We start from the raw sequence: 18,601 nt of genomic DNA, 5'->3' as shown, positions 1-18,601 counted from the left end.
GGGTGCAATGGCAAGAGTGCCAAAGAGTATGGATGCACTGGCTAGGAGCATGGAGGAGTCCGCCGCCAGCACAGCTGTCATCTGTGCGCAAACCCTTGAACCCATCCTTGCCTTGTTGCAGAGGATGGTTGCATTGCAGAGAGACCGTGGAGACCCAGACCACATGCCGCATGTAATGGGTGAGGTGGCAGCATCTATTGCAGCACAGGCCGAGGCAACGGAATGGCTTAGTGCTGGAATCGAGTCATTGGTTGGTGCCACCCAGCCTCAGACTGCTCTGATACACTCTCAGAGTGATGCCACGCAAGCGCTGACTGCTGCCATCGTCGCTGGGTCGCCCACTGTCCACCAGGGATCTCATAGTGCCGCAGCAGGCCAGCAATCTATGCTCGAGCAGATTGCTCCGGATGCTGAGGTACTGCCCCGGGGGAGTGGCAATGTGTCGGTCGAGCAGGAAGGTGCTGTCCTCTCTCAGGATGACAGCATTCCTGCTCCCACCACTGCCACTCCGCCATTGCATTTGGCACGGCCTGCAACACAGCCAACCCAGACTGCTGCCGCCCATGCAGAATTGGTGCAGTCTGCAGCCGGGCCCTCCAGGCCCAGAGCTGGTCGAGGGCATCCCTCAAGGCCATCTGCAGTCTCTGGTTCCAACATTCAGCAGCCTTCCGCCAGCCTTGCTGCAGCCACTGGGGCCACATTACGGAGGAGCAGTAGGGTGGGAAGGGGGGAAGTGCGAAGGGGAGGGAGATCATTCAAGAAGGCCGAATAACTAAACTTTTTCTAACATATGGGGGGAATGTTTGTACCAAAGTTGGATGTGTATGTAAATATATTGTTCACTCTGTTAAGAATTCTTGTGTTTGTTTGTTTGTTATTGGTTGTGCTTAATAAGACACAGTTGTTCAGAAAAATAACAATTTTTATTCAAACGTTACAAATTTCCTCATGTTACTCATTGGAACTTTGCCATAGGGGCTGCGGGATTTGCTTGTTGATCCCAAAAGCCATCTTCTCTGTCATTCATCAGAAGCGCTGTCTTATCAGGCGTTCATGAACGGGCCTTGCACAGGCAACATTGAGCGCCTCCCTCCCACATTGTTGCTGCTCCTCCTCCTCTCCCTCTTCCTCCTCCTGAGGTGGTCCACCAATCACTGCTGGCAATGGCTGGGTCCTCAGAATTGCAAGGTTGTGCAGCATACAGCACACAACAATGAAAACCGATACTCGATCGGGGGAGTACTGCAGGGCTCCTCCAGAGTGGTTAAGACACCGGAACCATTGTTTCAGCACACCGATTGTCTGTTCAAAGAGGTTCCTAGTAGCGCTATGGCTCTCACTGTATGCGAGCTCAGCAGGAGTGTTGGGGTTACGGAGCAGTGTCATCAGTCTGATGCATAGTGGATAACCTTTGTCCCCAAGGAGCCAACCACGAGGTTGACACGATGGTTGGAAGAGGTCTGGGACACCAGTCTGGCGCAGGATAAATGCATCGTGGCTGCTGCCAGGATAGCGGGCATTGATGGCGAGGATCCGCTGTCTGTGGTCGCACACCAACTGGACATTCAGAGAGTGGAAGCCTTTGTGGTTGCGGGAAACCTCTGGATTTTCATGAGGTGCCCGCAATGCCACGTGCGTGCTATCAATGGCACCCTGAACCATGGGGAAGCCCACTATCCTAGCGAAGCCACATGCGCGTCATGCTGTTTGTCTCGGGTCATGAGGAATGAGATGTACTCCCTTCTCCTTTTGTAGAGAGCACTTGTGACCTCCTGGATGCAACAATGGACAGCGAACTGAGAGATGTTCGCAATATCCCCTGTTGAAGCCTGCTGGTGTAGAAATTGAGAGCCACCGTCACCTTCACTGCCACCGACAGAGACGTCCTGGTCCTGAGCTGAGGCTGGAGATCAGGCTATAGGAGGCGGCAGAGCTCTGTGACCACCTCCTTGCTGAAGTGCAGCCTTCTAAAACACTGCTCCTCGGACAAATGAATGTAGGAGATTTGCTCCCGGAACACCCTGGGAGGGTAAGGTCTCGTGTGCAGAGCCCTGTTGGCCCTCCTCCCTCTGTCCACGTTTGCCGCTCACACTCTGCGCCTCCGCTGCCTCCAACGGTGAAACTGGAGGGCAAGGCCCCGAGTTAGTACAACCCCCATTTAATCTTCGAAATGTGGTAGTAATAAAGCTGACAGAAATGGGAACCTGAAAAGTCTTGCTGACGAACAAAACTCCTTCAAGTAGGACAGCGTTAAATGTCTCCAGACGCCCCTCTCCCTCTCTCAACCTGAGTATGTAGAATGTTTTGCCGACAGGAAAAAGCAGGAAGCATACGCCTTTAAATAGCGCTCCCCCAGCTCCCAGCTGATTGCAAAATGTCCCCCTCTACCTGTCGTTACTAGCGCCAGGCGCTGAGGTGGGGTGAGAATCAATTTCCAGTCCGGGGCGCTACCGGGGTGTTGCACGCTTCGATGATGTCACGATCTCAAGAGATCATGGCGGTTGTGTTTAGCGCCATCGCAAACTGCCAGGTCAATTTCGCGGACGGTGTTAAATTCACCACGCTCGGGCGGTAAGTTGTTAGCGCCCCCGGAGGCGCTAACGGGAGAGGCGAACCAAACGAATTTTTCCCTCATGCCGTTATTTATAAACCCAAGAAACACGTATGCTTTTTTAACCACCTTATCAACTTGTGCTGCCACCTTTAAGGATTTGTGTATCTTGTCACCAAGGTCTCTTTGCTCATCTACACTTTTTGTATTCTAATCAGGGGTCAATTGTGGGTTCCCAAAAGTTTCTGGGAGTTTCTAGTCTTCAGGCTAAATGTGGGCGTCTTCTGCCACTCAGTAATCCAGCCATTGAGAAGAGAGCAGCATTAAATCGAGTAAATCAACTTGAGCTACAATTCGGATCCAGTGAAGCACCTGAAATAGCTGGGAAAGTAAAGGTCGTTAATTATTCACAATAGATGTGGGAATTGCGGAGAAAAGACAGTTTAACAGGCTGGTAACGGCAAACACTTCTGCAAGGAATCTGCCAGAAAAAGCACACAACTTAAGGAATGGTCACACTGTCCAGAAACAAGTACAGGTAGACTACCCTTTATCCGGACTTCCGAAAACCGAAACCCTCTAAAAACCGAAGGTTTTTTCGGTCAGCGTAAGTCGTGCACACGACATGACCAGAGTGGCGCACGACTTACTGGCCTAGCCAGATAAGGGATAGTGTAGCATTTTTCCGCACTTCTGAAAACCGAAATCGCTCAGCGTAAGTGTACCAGCCTTTATCCGCACATCCGAAACCAGAAAACCTCTGAAAGCCGAAAGTGGAGCAAAGCATGACTTCTGAAAACCGAAATCGCTCAGCGTAAGTCGTGCGCACGACCCCGACCCCCCCCGACCCCCCGGCCGAACCCGACCCATGCCGACCCCCACCCTTTCGGATAAGGGATAGTGCATCCTTTATCCGCACTCCCGCAAACCGAATTACTCTGAAAACCGAAGTGTTTTCGCGCACCTTCCGAAATCCGAAATTTTCCTAAAACCGAAACACGGCTGGTCCCGAGGTTTTCGGATAAAGGATAGTCTACCTGTACCAGGAATGTAAGGAGTAGCATTAACAAACTTCTTGCTGAATCCTCTTTTCAGGGTGAAATATTGGCCAGGAACTTGGTGTCGGGGGCTTGCCGCACGTGCAAGCCCCCGATCTGCACTCACCCTGCGCGCTGACATCTGAAGCCCGGGCCTGCTTGCATTTCCTGTCACAGGCCCGGTTCACATGTCAGCGCGCAGTGCTTACCTGATCCAGCGGCGTAGTTAGTGCGATGTGCCGGCTGGGATCAGGTGAGCACTGTACAACCAATCAGGGGAGGGGAAGGTTCATTCATGAGTTTGAGAGTAAGAACTGTCAAACTCATGAAAACTACGGGGGCCCAAAACACTATTTAAACTTTAAATAAAAATTTAAAAAACATCCCAATCATTAAATTAAGTATAAATAAGTTTTAAAAAATAATTTAAACAATAATTTTTTTTTTTTGAAAAAAATAAATTTTTAATAAAAAGGGTCTAAAACTAAACTTACCTTATTGTAGATTCTTTAAAATAATAAACCTGTGGAAAAAAAATTCTAAATTACACTAAAACACCACTTACCTGTAAAAATAAATACTTACGTGTGCTTTTTACAAGCGTAAAGACCGGAGGCCTTTAGACATGCGCAAATCCCCCAAAACAGAGGAAATCCAAGTCGCACGCGCTGCCCCCTACAGCGCACGCGCTAGCCTCTTCAACTCTTGGGTTAGAGGAGAGGAAATGCTGGTTTTCAGCGCATGCGCTGTGCATGCTGAAAAACAGCATTTCCTCCGGCCAGACACGTGAGTACCCTTTCCGTACTCACGCGTTTGGGGAGGAATTACTGCCCCAATGGAGCATGCAGCAGGTGCTAATTATATTGAAAACATTTGATAAGGAGGGTGGTGGTGTTGTCGTGTAAGGCTGTTCTGAACAGTCCTGGCATCTACCCGGCAATGTGGAAAACTGCCCAATCAGCAAAGTGATGGAAAGTGTCATTGACAGTGCTATCAAGCGGCAATTACTCACCAATGACCTGCTCAATGGTGCTCAGTTTGGATTCCACCAGAACCATTCAACTCCAGACCTCGTTACAGCCTTGGTCCAACCATGGACAAAAGAGCTGAATTCCAGAGGTGAGGTGAGAGTGACTGCCCTTGACATCAAGGCCGCATTTGACCGAGTGTGGCATCAACGAGCCCGAGTAAAAATGAGGTCAGTGGGAATCAGGGGGAAAACTTTCGATTGGCTGGAGTCCTACCTAGTGCAAAGGAAGATGGTTGTGGTTGTTGGAGGCCAATCATCTCAGCCCCAGGACATCGCTGCAGGAGTTCCTCAGGGCAGTGTCCTAGGCCCAACCATCTTCAGCTGCTTCATCAATGACCTTCCCTCCGTCATAAGGTCAGAAGTGGGGATGATTGCACAGTGTTCAGTTCCATTTGCAACTCCTCAGATAATGAAGCAGTCCATGCCCACATATAACAAGAACTGTATGACATTCAGTGACAAGTAACATTCGCGCCACACGAGTGCCAGGCAATGACAATCTCCAACAAGTGATAGTCTAACCACCACCACTTGATTTACAATGGCATTACCGTTGCAAAATCGCCCACTATCAACATCTTAGGGGTCACCATTGACCAGAAACTTAACTGGACCGGCCACATAAATACTGAGTCAACAAGAGCAGGTCAGAGGCTGGTTATTCGGTGGCAAGTGTCTCACTTCCTGACTCCCCAAAGCCTTTCCACCATCTACAAGGCACAAGTCTGTGCCATATATCCTATGTATGTATGTAAGTCAGGAGTGTGATGGAACACTCTCCACTTACCTGGATGAGTGCAGCTCCAACAACACTCGAGAAGCTCGACACCATCCAGGACAAAGCAGAGGATTATGTTGGTCAGTGTTAGCTTATAGGAACTGTCAGTGGCACAAAATAACAAGAAAAAAATTATTTAATTTCTGTTTTGGGATAGGGATTCAATCAGTACCTCATTTTTAACTTTGTACCAACTCACCAATCAAAGATTGTCAGCATTTGCTGAGAGGGAGTGGGGGGTGGGGGGGAGAGTACCAGCATAAACAGGAGGAGGGCAAAGACTGCCAGCATGAACTTTGGGGGGAGCAAAGGGTACCAATTTGAATAGGCAGGAGTGGGAGAAAATTAAAGAAAAAACTTACATTTATACAGCGCATTCCACATCCTGAGGACAATCCAAAGTGCTTCACAAAATGCTGTTGTAATATAGGGAAAGGTGGCATCTGATTTGTGCACAGCAAGCTCCCACAAACAACAATAACATAGATAACCAATTAATCAGTTTTAGTGATGATGGTTGAGGGGTAATGTGGAATAAAAGTATTAACTTAATAGGTTGGAAGGCAAGAAAAGTGATAGATTGAATTGACAAGGGAAAGAGAGAAGAGTGTTGGTGTGAACTGTGAGGGTTGAAGAAGGGAGTGTCTCTGTGAAATGGTGGGGAATTGGATGGGTGTAGTGTCTCTGTGAACTGCGTCTGGAGGAGGTAGAGTGTCTCTATGAACTGTGATGGCGGAGGGATTGGATGTGAGATAGTGCCTGTTGAGGGAACTTTTGAGTAAGTGATGGTCTGCTTGGTCTGTTGAAAATCAGTGTCACCTTGTTTCCGTTTCCAAAAGTTACATTTTAAAATCTTTTAGTTGTGAAGTATAAAAGAGCTTAAAATGAACTAGAATGTATAAATTTCAGGTATAAATGTAATTTCTTTATACAGGAGTATGCCTCTGGAACACCATTAGAAATATACCACCAATTTTGCGTCTTCAACATTTGGATTTTCCTTACTAATTCCATGGAATTACATAAAAATACCAACATGGAAATAGGCTATTGTGGTCAACCAGTCCATGCTGGTGTTTATTCTCCACACAAGCAGTAGTCCCTTCAGGCTTTTAAAGTACATGGTTTTTATTCCTTCAATATAAATGTGAACTTACTACTCAAAAGGTACAAGGCCCTTGTAACGTCTTGTTTTAAGATTTCAGCCCTATCCTTCAGATGTCAGCTTTTTGTGAGCTCATCAACTTTTTTGAAGCTGTTGGGTGGCTTTTGCTAGGTTTCTGGTTTGGCCTGTATGCACAGGAAGGGAAGCTTTGGCAAGCGATAGTCACAAAGAAGTTGGACAGATGCACACAACTGGTATGTACTGTTGGGTTCAGGATCATTCTTATCCTTTACTCTTAATACAGACTCATGAACTCCAGAGATAGAAAAATGTCTGATTAATAAGCTTTATTAATAAAAAAACACTAATACAACCCCGCACATGCAGTGTTTATGAGATCAACTTCACTTATACCCATAAACAAAGAACTCATCGCTCTTCGTGAACCATGGTCTCTGACCTCTGACGGTAGTCTCATCAACAATATTGATGGGGTTAGATGAAGAAGGGTGGGGGGAGGCTTGGTGGAGCATAAACACTGACATGGATCTATTGGGCCAAATGGTCTGTTTCTGTGCTGTAAATACTTTGTTATACTTTGTAATACAAACTCCCTCAAATGCACTGGTGCGCTGGACCTTTATATGGTTATTTACGTAAGGTAAGCGTGATGTTAGTCCGTAAGCAGTAGAAGACACAAAAAGTATACCAAAAATAGTGGGGAACCAAGGGGCTAATGAGAGCAAGGAACTTAAAGTAATTATTATCAATAGAGAAAAAGTACTTGAGAGACTAATGGGACTAAAGCTGACAAATCCCCTGGACCTGATGGTCTACATCCTAGGGTTCTAAGAGGTGGCTGCAGAGATAGTGGATGCATTGGTTGTGATCTTCCAAAATTCCCTAGATTCAGGATCAGTCCCAGCGGATTGGAAGGAAGCAAATGTAACCCCGTTATTCAAGAAAGGAGGGAAGAGAGAAAACAGGGAACTATAGACCAGTTAGCCTGACATCAGTCGTTAGGAAAATGCTGGAATCCATTATTAAGGAAGTGGTAACAGGGTGCTTAGAAAATCATAATATGATTAGACAGAGTCAACATGGTTTTACGGGAAATCGTGCTTAACAAATTTATTAGAATTTTTTAAGGATGTAACTAGCAGGGTAGATAAAGGGGAACCAGTGGACGTAGTATATTTGGATTTTCAAAAGGCATTCGATAAGTTGACACATAAAAGGTTGTTAAGCAAGATAAGGGCACATGGGGTTGGGGGTAATGTATTAGCATGGATAAAAGATTGGTTAACAGACAGAAAACTGAGAGTAGGGATAAGAACATAAGAAATAGGAGCAGGAGTAGGCCATATGGCCCCTTGAGCCTGCTCCGCCATTCAATAAGATCATGGCTGATCATCGACCTCAACTCCACTCGCCCGATCTCCATATCCTATAAGCGGGTCATTTTCAGATTGGCAGGCTGTAACTAGTGGGGTGCCGCAAGGATCAGTGCTTGGGCCTCCGCTGTTTACAATCTATATTAATGACTTAGATGAAGGGACCGAGTACAATGTATCCAAGTTTGCTGACGATACAAAGCTAGTTGGAAAAGTAAGTTGTGAGGAGGACACAAAGAGCCTGCAAAGGGATATAGAGAGGTAAGCGAGTGGGCAATAAGGTGGCAGATGGAGTATAACGTGGGGAAATGTGAGGTTATTCATTTTGGTAAGAATAGAAAAACAGAATATTTTTTAAATGGTGAGAAACTATTAAATGTTGCTGTTCAGAGAGATTTAGGTGTCCTTGTACGGGAAACACAGAAAGTTAGCATGCAGGTACAGCAAGTAATTGGGAGGGCAAATGGCATGTTGGCCTTTATTCCCAGAGGGTTGGAGTATAAGAGTAAGGAAGGCTTGCTACAATTGTACAGAGCTCTGGTGCGACCACACCTGGAGTACTGTGCACAGCTTTGGTCTCCTTATCTGAGGAAGGATATACTTGCCTTAGAGGCGGTACAAAGAAGGTTCACTAGACTGATCCCTGGGATGAGAGAGCTGTCCTTTGAGGAGAGATTGAGTAGATTGGACCTATACTCGCTGGAGTTTAGAAGAATGAGCAGTGAACATATAAGATTCTGAGGAGGATTGACAGGATAAATGCTGAGAGATTATTTCCCCTGGTTAGAGAGTTAGAACTAGGGGGCTTAGTCTCAGGATAAGGGGCCAGCCTTTTAAGACTGAGATGAGGAGGAATTTCTTCACTCAGAGGGTTGTGAATCTTTGGAATTCTCTGCCCCAAAGTGCTGTGGCTGCTCCGTCATTGAGTATATTCAAGGCTGAGATAGATAGATTTTTGGACTCCGGGGTAATCAAGGGATATGGGGATAGGGCAGGAAAGTGGAGTTGAGGTCGAAGATCAGCCGTGAACTTATTGAATGGCGGAGCAGGCTCGAGGGGCCGTATGGCCTACTCCTGCACCTAATTCTCATGTTCTTACATTAAGCGCATTCTAAGTACGTGCAGTGAATGCGTAAATACGCAGAGTTATTACGTAAGCGCATTAATAGTCACGCAGACCACTTCCTCGCTCTTGTGGCGGTACCACTGGTTGTCCCTTACATTGAGATACATAATTCCCTTTAACTTACCTTACTGTATGTGCCTGTTACTATACTCAGGCTTCTCTCCTGTACTCTGCGTCATGACGTCAGAGCTCGGAATCTTCCAACAGTTGAGCTCGGAACCTGCTGGCAGTTGAGCTCGGAACCTGCTGGCAGTTGAGCTGGGAGACTTCTAGTTAGTCCTCATGGCGTCCCCGCGGAGGAAAGACCTACACCACGGTGCTCCTACAGTCAGCCATCTTACCTGCTACCTTACCTGTTGTAGTTAACCTTTTCCTGTAAATAAACAGCTTATTTATAGTTCGTCGAAGTCGAAGTCGATTATTTAGTGGCGATACACACGAATCGCTACATTGGTGACCCAATGACGTGAGTACGGGAGCTCATCAATTCCAACACTACAATTGGTGAACCCGTATCCGTGAACGATTTTCACGGTAGCAACGCATGCCTGAACCACGTCTTCCCACAAGACGACCGACGTACAACCGATGAACAACCACGGAACAGCAACCGCCTAACACCGATTCCTCCAAAGACGACCCCGTCTTTGCGAACGTATTCGCAAGGTAAGCGCAGCCTGGAGCAGATCCTGTTTGACACGGACAAAACTCAACCGGACCCCGTTTTTTTGTGAGCAATTTTCACAAAAGAAGCATGCCATGGAAGCACCAGCCATTTTGCTGTCGCTACCGCAATCCAGGGAGCCACAGTCTCCCTCGTGCTTTATAAAGGTAGAAGCCCCGTTCGACGAGAACATCGATGCGGCGCCGACCACGCACTTGCTTACAGTCCCCGTACTCGTCTTTCCTACCGCCACACGGATCGTCCGCCTCTACGTCCAAAGCAACAGCAAGTATACATCTCTCCAAGCGCGAGGTACAGCTTGTTCGGGCCCACGAAATCGGAGCGCGCCCTGCGGGGATACCACGAGGACTCACCCCCACGAAACACGAGGACGCACTCCTCGTGCACGAGGACCCATCCCTCGCGAACCACGAGGTCCTTGGTGTGCCTCAATAAATCCAAGACTCGATGTTAGCGAAACAAAACAAGGCTTTTATTGACTTAGAAGGTAACACACAGGAGAGAGGTATCTTCCATCCAGAGCTCTGCCGTACTGGATGTGCTGCAGGCTGGGCCAGCTTACATAGGGGCCAGGTATGGGTGGAGCCCTACACATAGTACAATACAATGGGCCAGGTATGGGCGGAGCCCTACACATAGTACAATACAATGGTGAGGAAACGGAACAGAGGTAAGGGAAATGAAACTGAAACCAACCACAGTCACAGGCAGTGATGAATGGAATATTTCATCACAGTCCTATCCCTCATGAAAAACTAAGACTCCTTCCCCACCAACGACGCACCAGCCCGTCATCCTGCTGGTTGTGTTACCTACTACAAGTTTCTGCGTGAACGAAAAGCGTTGCCACCCTCACAGCTGTTTTCTCCTAAATCTACAACAACTACAAGTGTTGCCGCCCTCCAGGCAGAGTTTACCCCTCCCGAAAGCAACAACAACCTGGACCGTTGCCGCCCTTTCTCCAGTTTTCCCTTTAACAAACGCAAACATCTACTGAAGCTGCACACAGAGGACAGGTCCAACGGGCATCCTGCGGCCGTGATCAGCCACGTGAAAGTTGCTGGCCTCACCGATCACTGGTCAATGCAGTAACTCTTCACCCTCTGTTGTGTTAACATCGTAGCACTATGGCACGCACCGTTCCGCGTGTTCCAGCCTCCTGAAGGTTTCGCTCACCTGTCGACGAGTTCACTGACCTCGCCAGTCAAGTCCTTCTGGATCGCCCGTCGGCGTTCCTGCAGATTTCGTCAGAACAAGGACTTGTTCCAACATTAACAGAATCATCGCCCGTGTCCGCCCGACCTGCCCGTCACTCTGACAAGGCCTGCTGTTTCGCACGTTTCCATGTTCCTTCGCCTGACGGATACGTTTTATTCGCCACGACATGCGTAAGGATCAGCTTACCTCGCCCGCCAAGTCGAGACAGCACGACCGCCGAGACCACCAGCTCGTCAGACCATCTCATCCTTGGACTTTCGTTAAAGCGAATTCTGGGGGGGCCTATGTGGCGGTACCACTGGTTGTCCCTTACATTGAGATACATAATAAGAACATAACATAAGAACATAAGAAATAGGAGCAGGAGTAGGCCAATCGGCCCCTCGAGCCTGCTCCGCCATTCAATAAGATCATGGCTGATCTGATCCTAACCGCCAATCTGCTATCACAGAACCATCTCCTGAATCTAACAGAATTAGACACACGAAATGGGAGAAGGATCAGGCTACACGGCCCCTGGGCCTGCTCCGCTACCCACAGGGCCATGACCGATCCGAACCTAGATGTGCGGGTTAGGTTGATTGGCTATGATAAATTGACCCTTCGTGTTAGGGGGATTAAATACGTGGGGTTACGGGGATAGGGTGGGATATGTGTTGGTGTAGGGGTTACCGGGATCGGGTGGGATATGTGTCGGTGCAGGCTCGATGGGCCGAAATGGCCTCTATCTGCACTGTGGGGTTTCTGTGATTCTGTGAAGCTGTCTATTTCTGTTTTAAATTTATGCAATGATGTAGCTTCTACAGCTTTTTGGGGCAGCATATTCCATGGACCTACCACCCTCTGAGTGAAGTAGTTCCTTCTCATCTCAGTTTTGAAAGAGCAGCCCCTTATTTTAAGCCTATGCCCCCTAGAGAGAGAATATCAATGAGAGCAGTGAAAGTATGGCCAGAGGGGGCAGTATCGGAGCTTCAGGATTGCTTCGAACGCACTGATTGGGGCATGTTTGCCCACAATGACATCGAGGAATACGCATCCACAGTGCTATTCTACATCAACAGCTGCGTCGAGGTCGTCACGACCCACAAAAATATCAGGTCATACCCCAACCAGAAACCCTGGATGAACGGAGAGGTCCGCTCACTGTTGAAAGCACGCGACGCAGCATTTAAATCTGGCGACACGGTGGCGTACAGAGCAGCTAGGACCAACCTAAAAAAGGGTATCAGGACTGCCAAATGGAAATGGACACTGCGGATAGAGGACCACTTCCGCAACAACTCGGACCCCCGGCGCATGTGGCAAGGCATCCAGGCCATCATTGACTACAAGGGCAAAAACACCAGTCCCCCGGTCAGCGACGCCTCCCTCCCGGAGGAGCTTAACAACTTCTACGCTCGCTTCGACAGGGACAACAAGGAGCCGGCTACCAAAGCCTTGCCACCCCCGGAAGACCAGGTGCTCACTCTGTCGACCTCCGACGTAAGGGGCGCTTTACGCAGAGTGAACACACGAAAGGCTACTGGACCGGATAGCATCCCTGGACGGGTACTCAAGGAATGTGCTGATCAGCTGGCTGATGTCTTCACCGCCATCTTCAACCTGTCATTGGCCCAGGCAGTAGTCCCTACATGCTTCAAGACCGCCACCATCATTCCTGTGCCTAAACAAGCGGCTGTGACGTGTCTGAACGACTATCGACCTGTCGCACTCACACCCATCATAATGAAGTGTTTCGAGAGACTGGTCTTAGCCCACATCAAAGCCTGTGTTCCTGCCTCCCTTGACCAACACCAGTTTGCCTATCGGGCAAACAGATCAACGGAGGATGCAATCACTACTGCTCTACACTCGGCACTGAATCACCTAGATGGTAAGGAGACCTACATCAGAATGTTGTTTATAGACTACAGCTCAGCATTCAACACTATCGTCCCCAATAAGCTGGCCACCAAACACCAAACTCTTGGCCTGAACACTTCCCTCTGCAACTGGACCCTGGACTTCCTAACAAACAGACCCCAGTCTGTCAAATTAGGTAACCACACCTCCCCCCCCCCCTGACCCTGAACACGGGGGCCCCACAAGGATGTGTGCTGAGCCCCCTCCTCTACTCCCTCTTCACCCACGACTGTGTGGCTGTTAATGGTTCCAACACCATCATCAAGTTTGCAGATGACACCACAGTAGTAGGCCAGATCACCAACAATGATGAGTCAGCCTACAGGGAGGAGGTCCAGCATCTCGTGAAGTGGTGCGCCGACAACAACCTGGCCCTTAACACCAAGAAAACAAAGGAAATAATCGTGGACTTCAGGAAGTCCAAAGGCGGAAGTCACACCCCCATCCACATCAATGGGGCGGAGGTGGAAAGGGTGGCCAGCTTTAAGTTCCGCGGAGTCCACATCACGGAAGACCTCTCCTGGTCCCTCAACACCTCCTCTCTGGTGAAGAAGGCCCAGCAGCGCCTATATTTCTTGAGGAGGCTGAAGGGATGTAATCTGTCACCCCCGATCCTCTCTAACTTCTACCGCTGCACTATAGAGAGCATTCTGACAAACTGTATCATGGTATGGTACGGCGGCTGTAGCTCCCATGACTGGAAAGCCCTGCAGCGGGTAGTCAAAACTGCCCAACGCATTACCGGCACCCGGCTACCGACCATAGAACATATATATCAGAAACGCTGCCTACGGAGGGCACGGACCATCATCAAGGACCCTACCCACCCCAGCCACAGTCTGTTCGCCCTCCTACCATCTGGAAGACGCTACAGATGCATTCGCACCCGTATGACCAGATTTAGGAACAGCTTCTTTCCCAGGGCTGTCATCCTACTGAACTCCACAAATAAACACTAAAGCCTGCACATCTGCCGATGCACTTTATTCACTTTATTATGGTCATATTTATGCTAATATATATGTACAAATGTATGTTGAAATGTTTAAGTGTCCTAATCCAAATTGTACACTCTCGGGAGCCGCAAGCCTACATTTCGTTGTACTGCACTTGTGCACTAACAATGACAATAAAAGTTGATTTGATTTGATTTGATTTGATTGATTCTAGTTTCACCCACCATCGGAAACATCCTCCCCGCATCCACCCGATCCAACCCCTTCACAATCTTATATGTTTCAATAGATCGCCTCTCATTCTTCTGAACTCCAATGAGTAGAGTCCCAATCTACTCAACCTCTCCTCATATGTCCATCCCCTCATCCCCGGGATTAACCGAGTGAACCTTCTTTGTACTGACTCGAGAGCAAGTATGTCTTTTCTTAAGTATGGACACCAAAACTGTATGCAGTATTCCAGGTGCGGTCTCACCAATACCTTGTACAACTAAAGCAATACCTCCCTATTTTTATATTCTATCCCCCTAGCAATGAAAGCCAACATTCCATTGGCCCTCTTAATCACTTGCTGCACCTGCATACTAAACTTTTGAGTTTCGTGCACCAGGACCCCCAGATCCCTTTGTACTTCAGTACTTTCCAGTTTCTTGCCATTAAGATAATAACTTACTCTACGATTTTTCCTGCCAAAGTGCATAACCTCACACTTTCCAGTATTGTATTCCATCTGCCAAATCTCTGCCCACTTACTTAGCCTGTCGATGTCCCCTTGCAGGTTTTTTATGTCCTCCTCACTCACTACTTTCCCTCCCATCTTAGTATCATCTGCAAACTTTGATATGTTACACTCGGTCCCCTCCTCCAAATCATTAATATAGATTGTGAAGAGTTGGGGACCCAGCACTGACCCCTGCGGAACACCACTAGTTACTGATTGCCAGTCCGAGAATGAACCATTTATCCCAACTCTCTGCCTTCTGTTAGATAGCCAATCCTCTATCCATGCCAGAATATTACCCCCAATCCCGTGATTTTTTATCTTAAGCAATAATCTTTTGTGTTGCACCTTGTCAAATGCCTTTTGGAAGTCTAAATACACTACGTCCACTGGTTCCCCTTTATCCACCCTATATGTTACTTCCTCAAAGAACTCCAGCAAATTTGTCAAACATGACTCCCCCTTCTTAAAACCATGCTGACTTTGTCCTATTAAATTATGATTATCCAAATGTCCTGTTACTGTCTCCTTAATAATGGACTCCAATATTTTACCTACCACAGATGTTAGGCTAACCGGTCTATAGTTTCCAGCCTTCTGTCTACTGCCCTTTTCAAATAAGGGTGTTACATTAGCAGTTTTCCAGTCTGCCGGGACCTTTGCTAAGTCCAGGGAGTTTTGGAAAATTATTACCAATGCATCCACAATCCCTACCGCCACTTCCCTCAAGACCCTAGAATGTAAGCCATCAGGTCCAGGTGATTTATTCGTCTTGAGTCCCATTATTTTACTGAGTACCACTTCCTTCGTGATTTTGATCGTGTTTAGCTCCTCCCCCCCCCCCTATAGCCCCCTGTTTGTCCAGTGTTGGGATATTCTTAGTGTCTTCTACTGTAAAGACTGATACAAAATATTCATTCAGTGTTTTTGCCATCTCCATATTTCCCACCATTAATTTCCCAGTCTCATCCTCTAAGGGACCAACATTTACTTTAGCCACCCTTTTTCTTTTTATATAACTATAAAAACTCTTACTATCTGTTTTTATATTTTTTGCTAATTTACTTTCATAATCTATCTTCCCTTTCTTAATCAATCTTTTTGTTATTTTTTGCTGTCTTTTAAAGTTTTCCCAGTCCTCTATCCCCCCACTAGATTTGGCTACCTTATATGCCCTTGTTTTTAGTCGAATACTATCCTTAATTTCTTTACTTAGCCACGAATGGCTGTCTTTTCTTTTACACCCTTTTCTTCTCAGTGGAATATATATTTTTTGGAAGTCGTAAAATAACTCCTTAACCGGGTAGGCAACACAGCCTTCGGGATTCTCGCTCTCGGCTGCAGAGAACTCTATCTATCCCCCTAATAATACTATCCCCTACCACTACAACATTTCTATTTACTCCCCCCTCTTGAATGGCCCCCCGTTCCACGGTGCTGTGGCCAGGTTGCTCATCCTCCCTGCAGTCCCTGCTCCTGTCCCCACAGGGAGTAAGAACCTCGAACCTGTTGGACAAGAGCAAGGGCTGCGGCTCCTCCAGCTCTACCTCCTGGATCCCCGTACCTGCCTCACACATAGTCACACCGTCCTGTCCCTGACCATGGGCTACATCTGAATTAATTAACTTCATAGGTGTGACCACCTCCTGATACACAGAGTCCAGGTACTTCTCCCCCTCCCTGATGTGTCGCAGTGTCTGAAGCTCAGACTCCAGCTCATCAACACGGAGCTGGAGTTCCTGTAGCAGCAGACACTTGTCACAGACGTAATCACCGTGAGCCTCAATGGGGTTCACCGGCTCCCACATCTCGCAACAGTAACACATCACCTGCTCCATTCTATTTAATTAATTAAATTTTTTATTGTTAGTTATGGACACCCTCTGCCCGATTTTAGATGCTAGTATCCCCTTTAATTAATTGGATTTAAATTAAATCAATCCCTCTAGTTACACAGTTAAATGGTTTACCAACAGTCACTCTGCACCAGAAAGGCCTTATTAACTACAACCCACAGAGTTAAAGTTTGAAAAGAGCACCTAACACCCCACTTACCCTAACTCACACTTACCCAAACTCTCAGCACGCTTTGATGACTTGCACTCAGTGCTTGCTCGCACTAGGACTGGTCTTTTTATACTGTTTGTTTGTTTACAGCCAAATGAGTCACCCCTGCTGATTGGTTAGAAAACTGGTTTCCACTGCCTGCTGTGCCAATTTACTCCTACTGCAGTGTAACCTTGTTTTACTCTTCTTAAACCAACAGAATCCCAAATATTTAACTTTTCCCCTTTACTTAAACTGCTTAAGTAATCTTATCAAGAATGATTTAAAGAGAAATAACAACTAAAGAACTCTCACACTTACCCAAACTCAGAGCACTCTTTGATGACTCGCACGTAAGTTAATTCCCTTTAACTTACCTTACTGTATGTGTCTGTTACTATACTCAGGCTTCTCTCCTGTACTCTGCGTCATGACGTCAGAGCTCGGAACCTGCTGGCAGTTGAGCTGGGAAACTTCTCGTTAGTCCTCGTGGCGTCCCCGCTGGGGAAAGACCTACACCACGGTGCTCCTACAGTCAGCCATCTTACCTGCTACCTTACCTGTTGTAGTTAACCTGTTCCTGTAAATAAACAACTTATTTATAGTTCGTCGAAGTCAAACTCGATTATTTAGTGGTGATACACATGAATCGCTACACTCTCACACATGCTCATTAATGACATTATCTGTTTATTGTTCTCCAGAATTCCACACACGTGAATAACCACTGTTGTTCTTCAAAACCTTCACTCCCTTAGCACTCCAGATATTTATTACAGAAAGGCTTATTCTTCATCCACACTCCCATACTGCTCACCAGGCGCTCTGGTGTCCGTTCAGCAATTAACATTCCATTCCCCAACCATCCTACACCTAGCTTCTGAGTCTTGTATCTGTGTGTGTCCAGGGACAACTTTGCAAAACATGTCCTCAAGAGTGTTAATTTGTGAAGTGGAATCCATTTATTGTATATGGTCTGTAGATCAATTGACTTTAAAAAATTAGTTGGATACAGCAATGAGGGACTGTAGGCTCTTTCTATGTAGTAGAGCTAAAATGGACCAAATGGCAATCCTCATCTGGTTCAATCTTGTGATTGTTGGAGGGCTTTTCTTTTTCCTTATGTTCTTGCTCACATCACATTTAAATTTCAGTTTTACACCCATCTCCTTCAGTACATTAATGACAAAGGATAGTAGGGAAAATTCAGCACCTTGTATTCCCAGCTTTGAATCGCAATCAAACGGAGCATGGTTGGAGATAGGCCTATAACATGGTAGTGCTAATGCCCAACCGGTGCTTCCCGGGCCACAGTAGCACTGAATTTACCTGTTTGTTTTGAAAGAGGAATAATAGGACTGAAGCAAGCATACTCCATTAAAGGTCTTTATAATTACTCCAAATTCTAATCTCCAACTGCAGTACTGTGTGTAATTCTGGTTACCCAATCTTAGGAAGGATGTTATTCCCCTTGAGATGAGGCAACAAACATGCTTCATTTATGAGAAAAGATTTTAAAAGTTAAGCTCGTTTCTTTGGAAAAGAGGAATCTTCGAGGTGATATAATTGATGTATTTAGGACTAAGAAGGGATTTGACAGAGCAGGAGAGATCGTAGGAAATGTTATGGTCATGTAAAGGTTATTAAATACATTGTATGTACATTAATTCCAGAAGCATTCATTACAACATGACCAACCAACAACCTGTTCAATGTGTTAGGTCCTTGAAAGACTCCATGGTGAAGGAGCACTTTATACGACAATAGGAGGAACCTCTTCATGTAGCCAACGCAGAGTGTACATAAGGAATCCCTGGCTGCATCATATATATATTTTTTAATTGTGATAAATTTCAGAAAATAATAGGAATTACAACACAGAAAGAGACCTTATGGTGGTGTGTCTGGCGAGCTAGTGTGGTGTGTGTCTGGTGGGCTGGTGGTGAGTGTGTCTGGTGAGCTAGTATGGTGTGTGTCTGGTGGGCTGGTGGTGAGTGTGTCTGGTGAGCTAGTATGGTGTGTGTCTGGTGGGCTGGTGGTGAGTGTGTCTGG

This window comes from Somniosus microcephalus, chromosome 22, assembly GCF_052327205.1.
Source record: "Somniosus microcephalus isolate GS21.2 chromosome 22, FLI_Smic_1.0, whole genome shotgun sequence".
NCBI classification, from domain to species: domain Eukaryota; kingdom Metazoa; phylum Chordata; class Chondrichthyes; order Squaliformes; family Somniosidae; genus Somniosus; species Somniosus microcephalus.
This window is presented reverse-complemented; position numbering follows the sequence as displayed.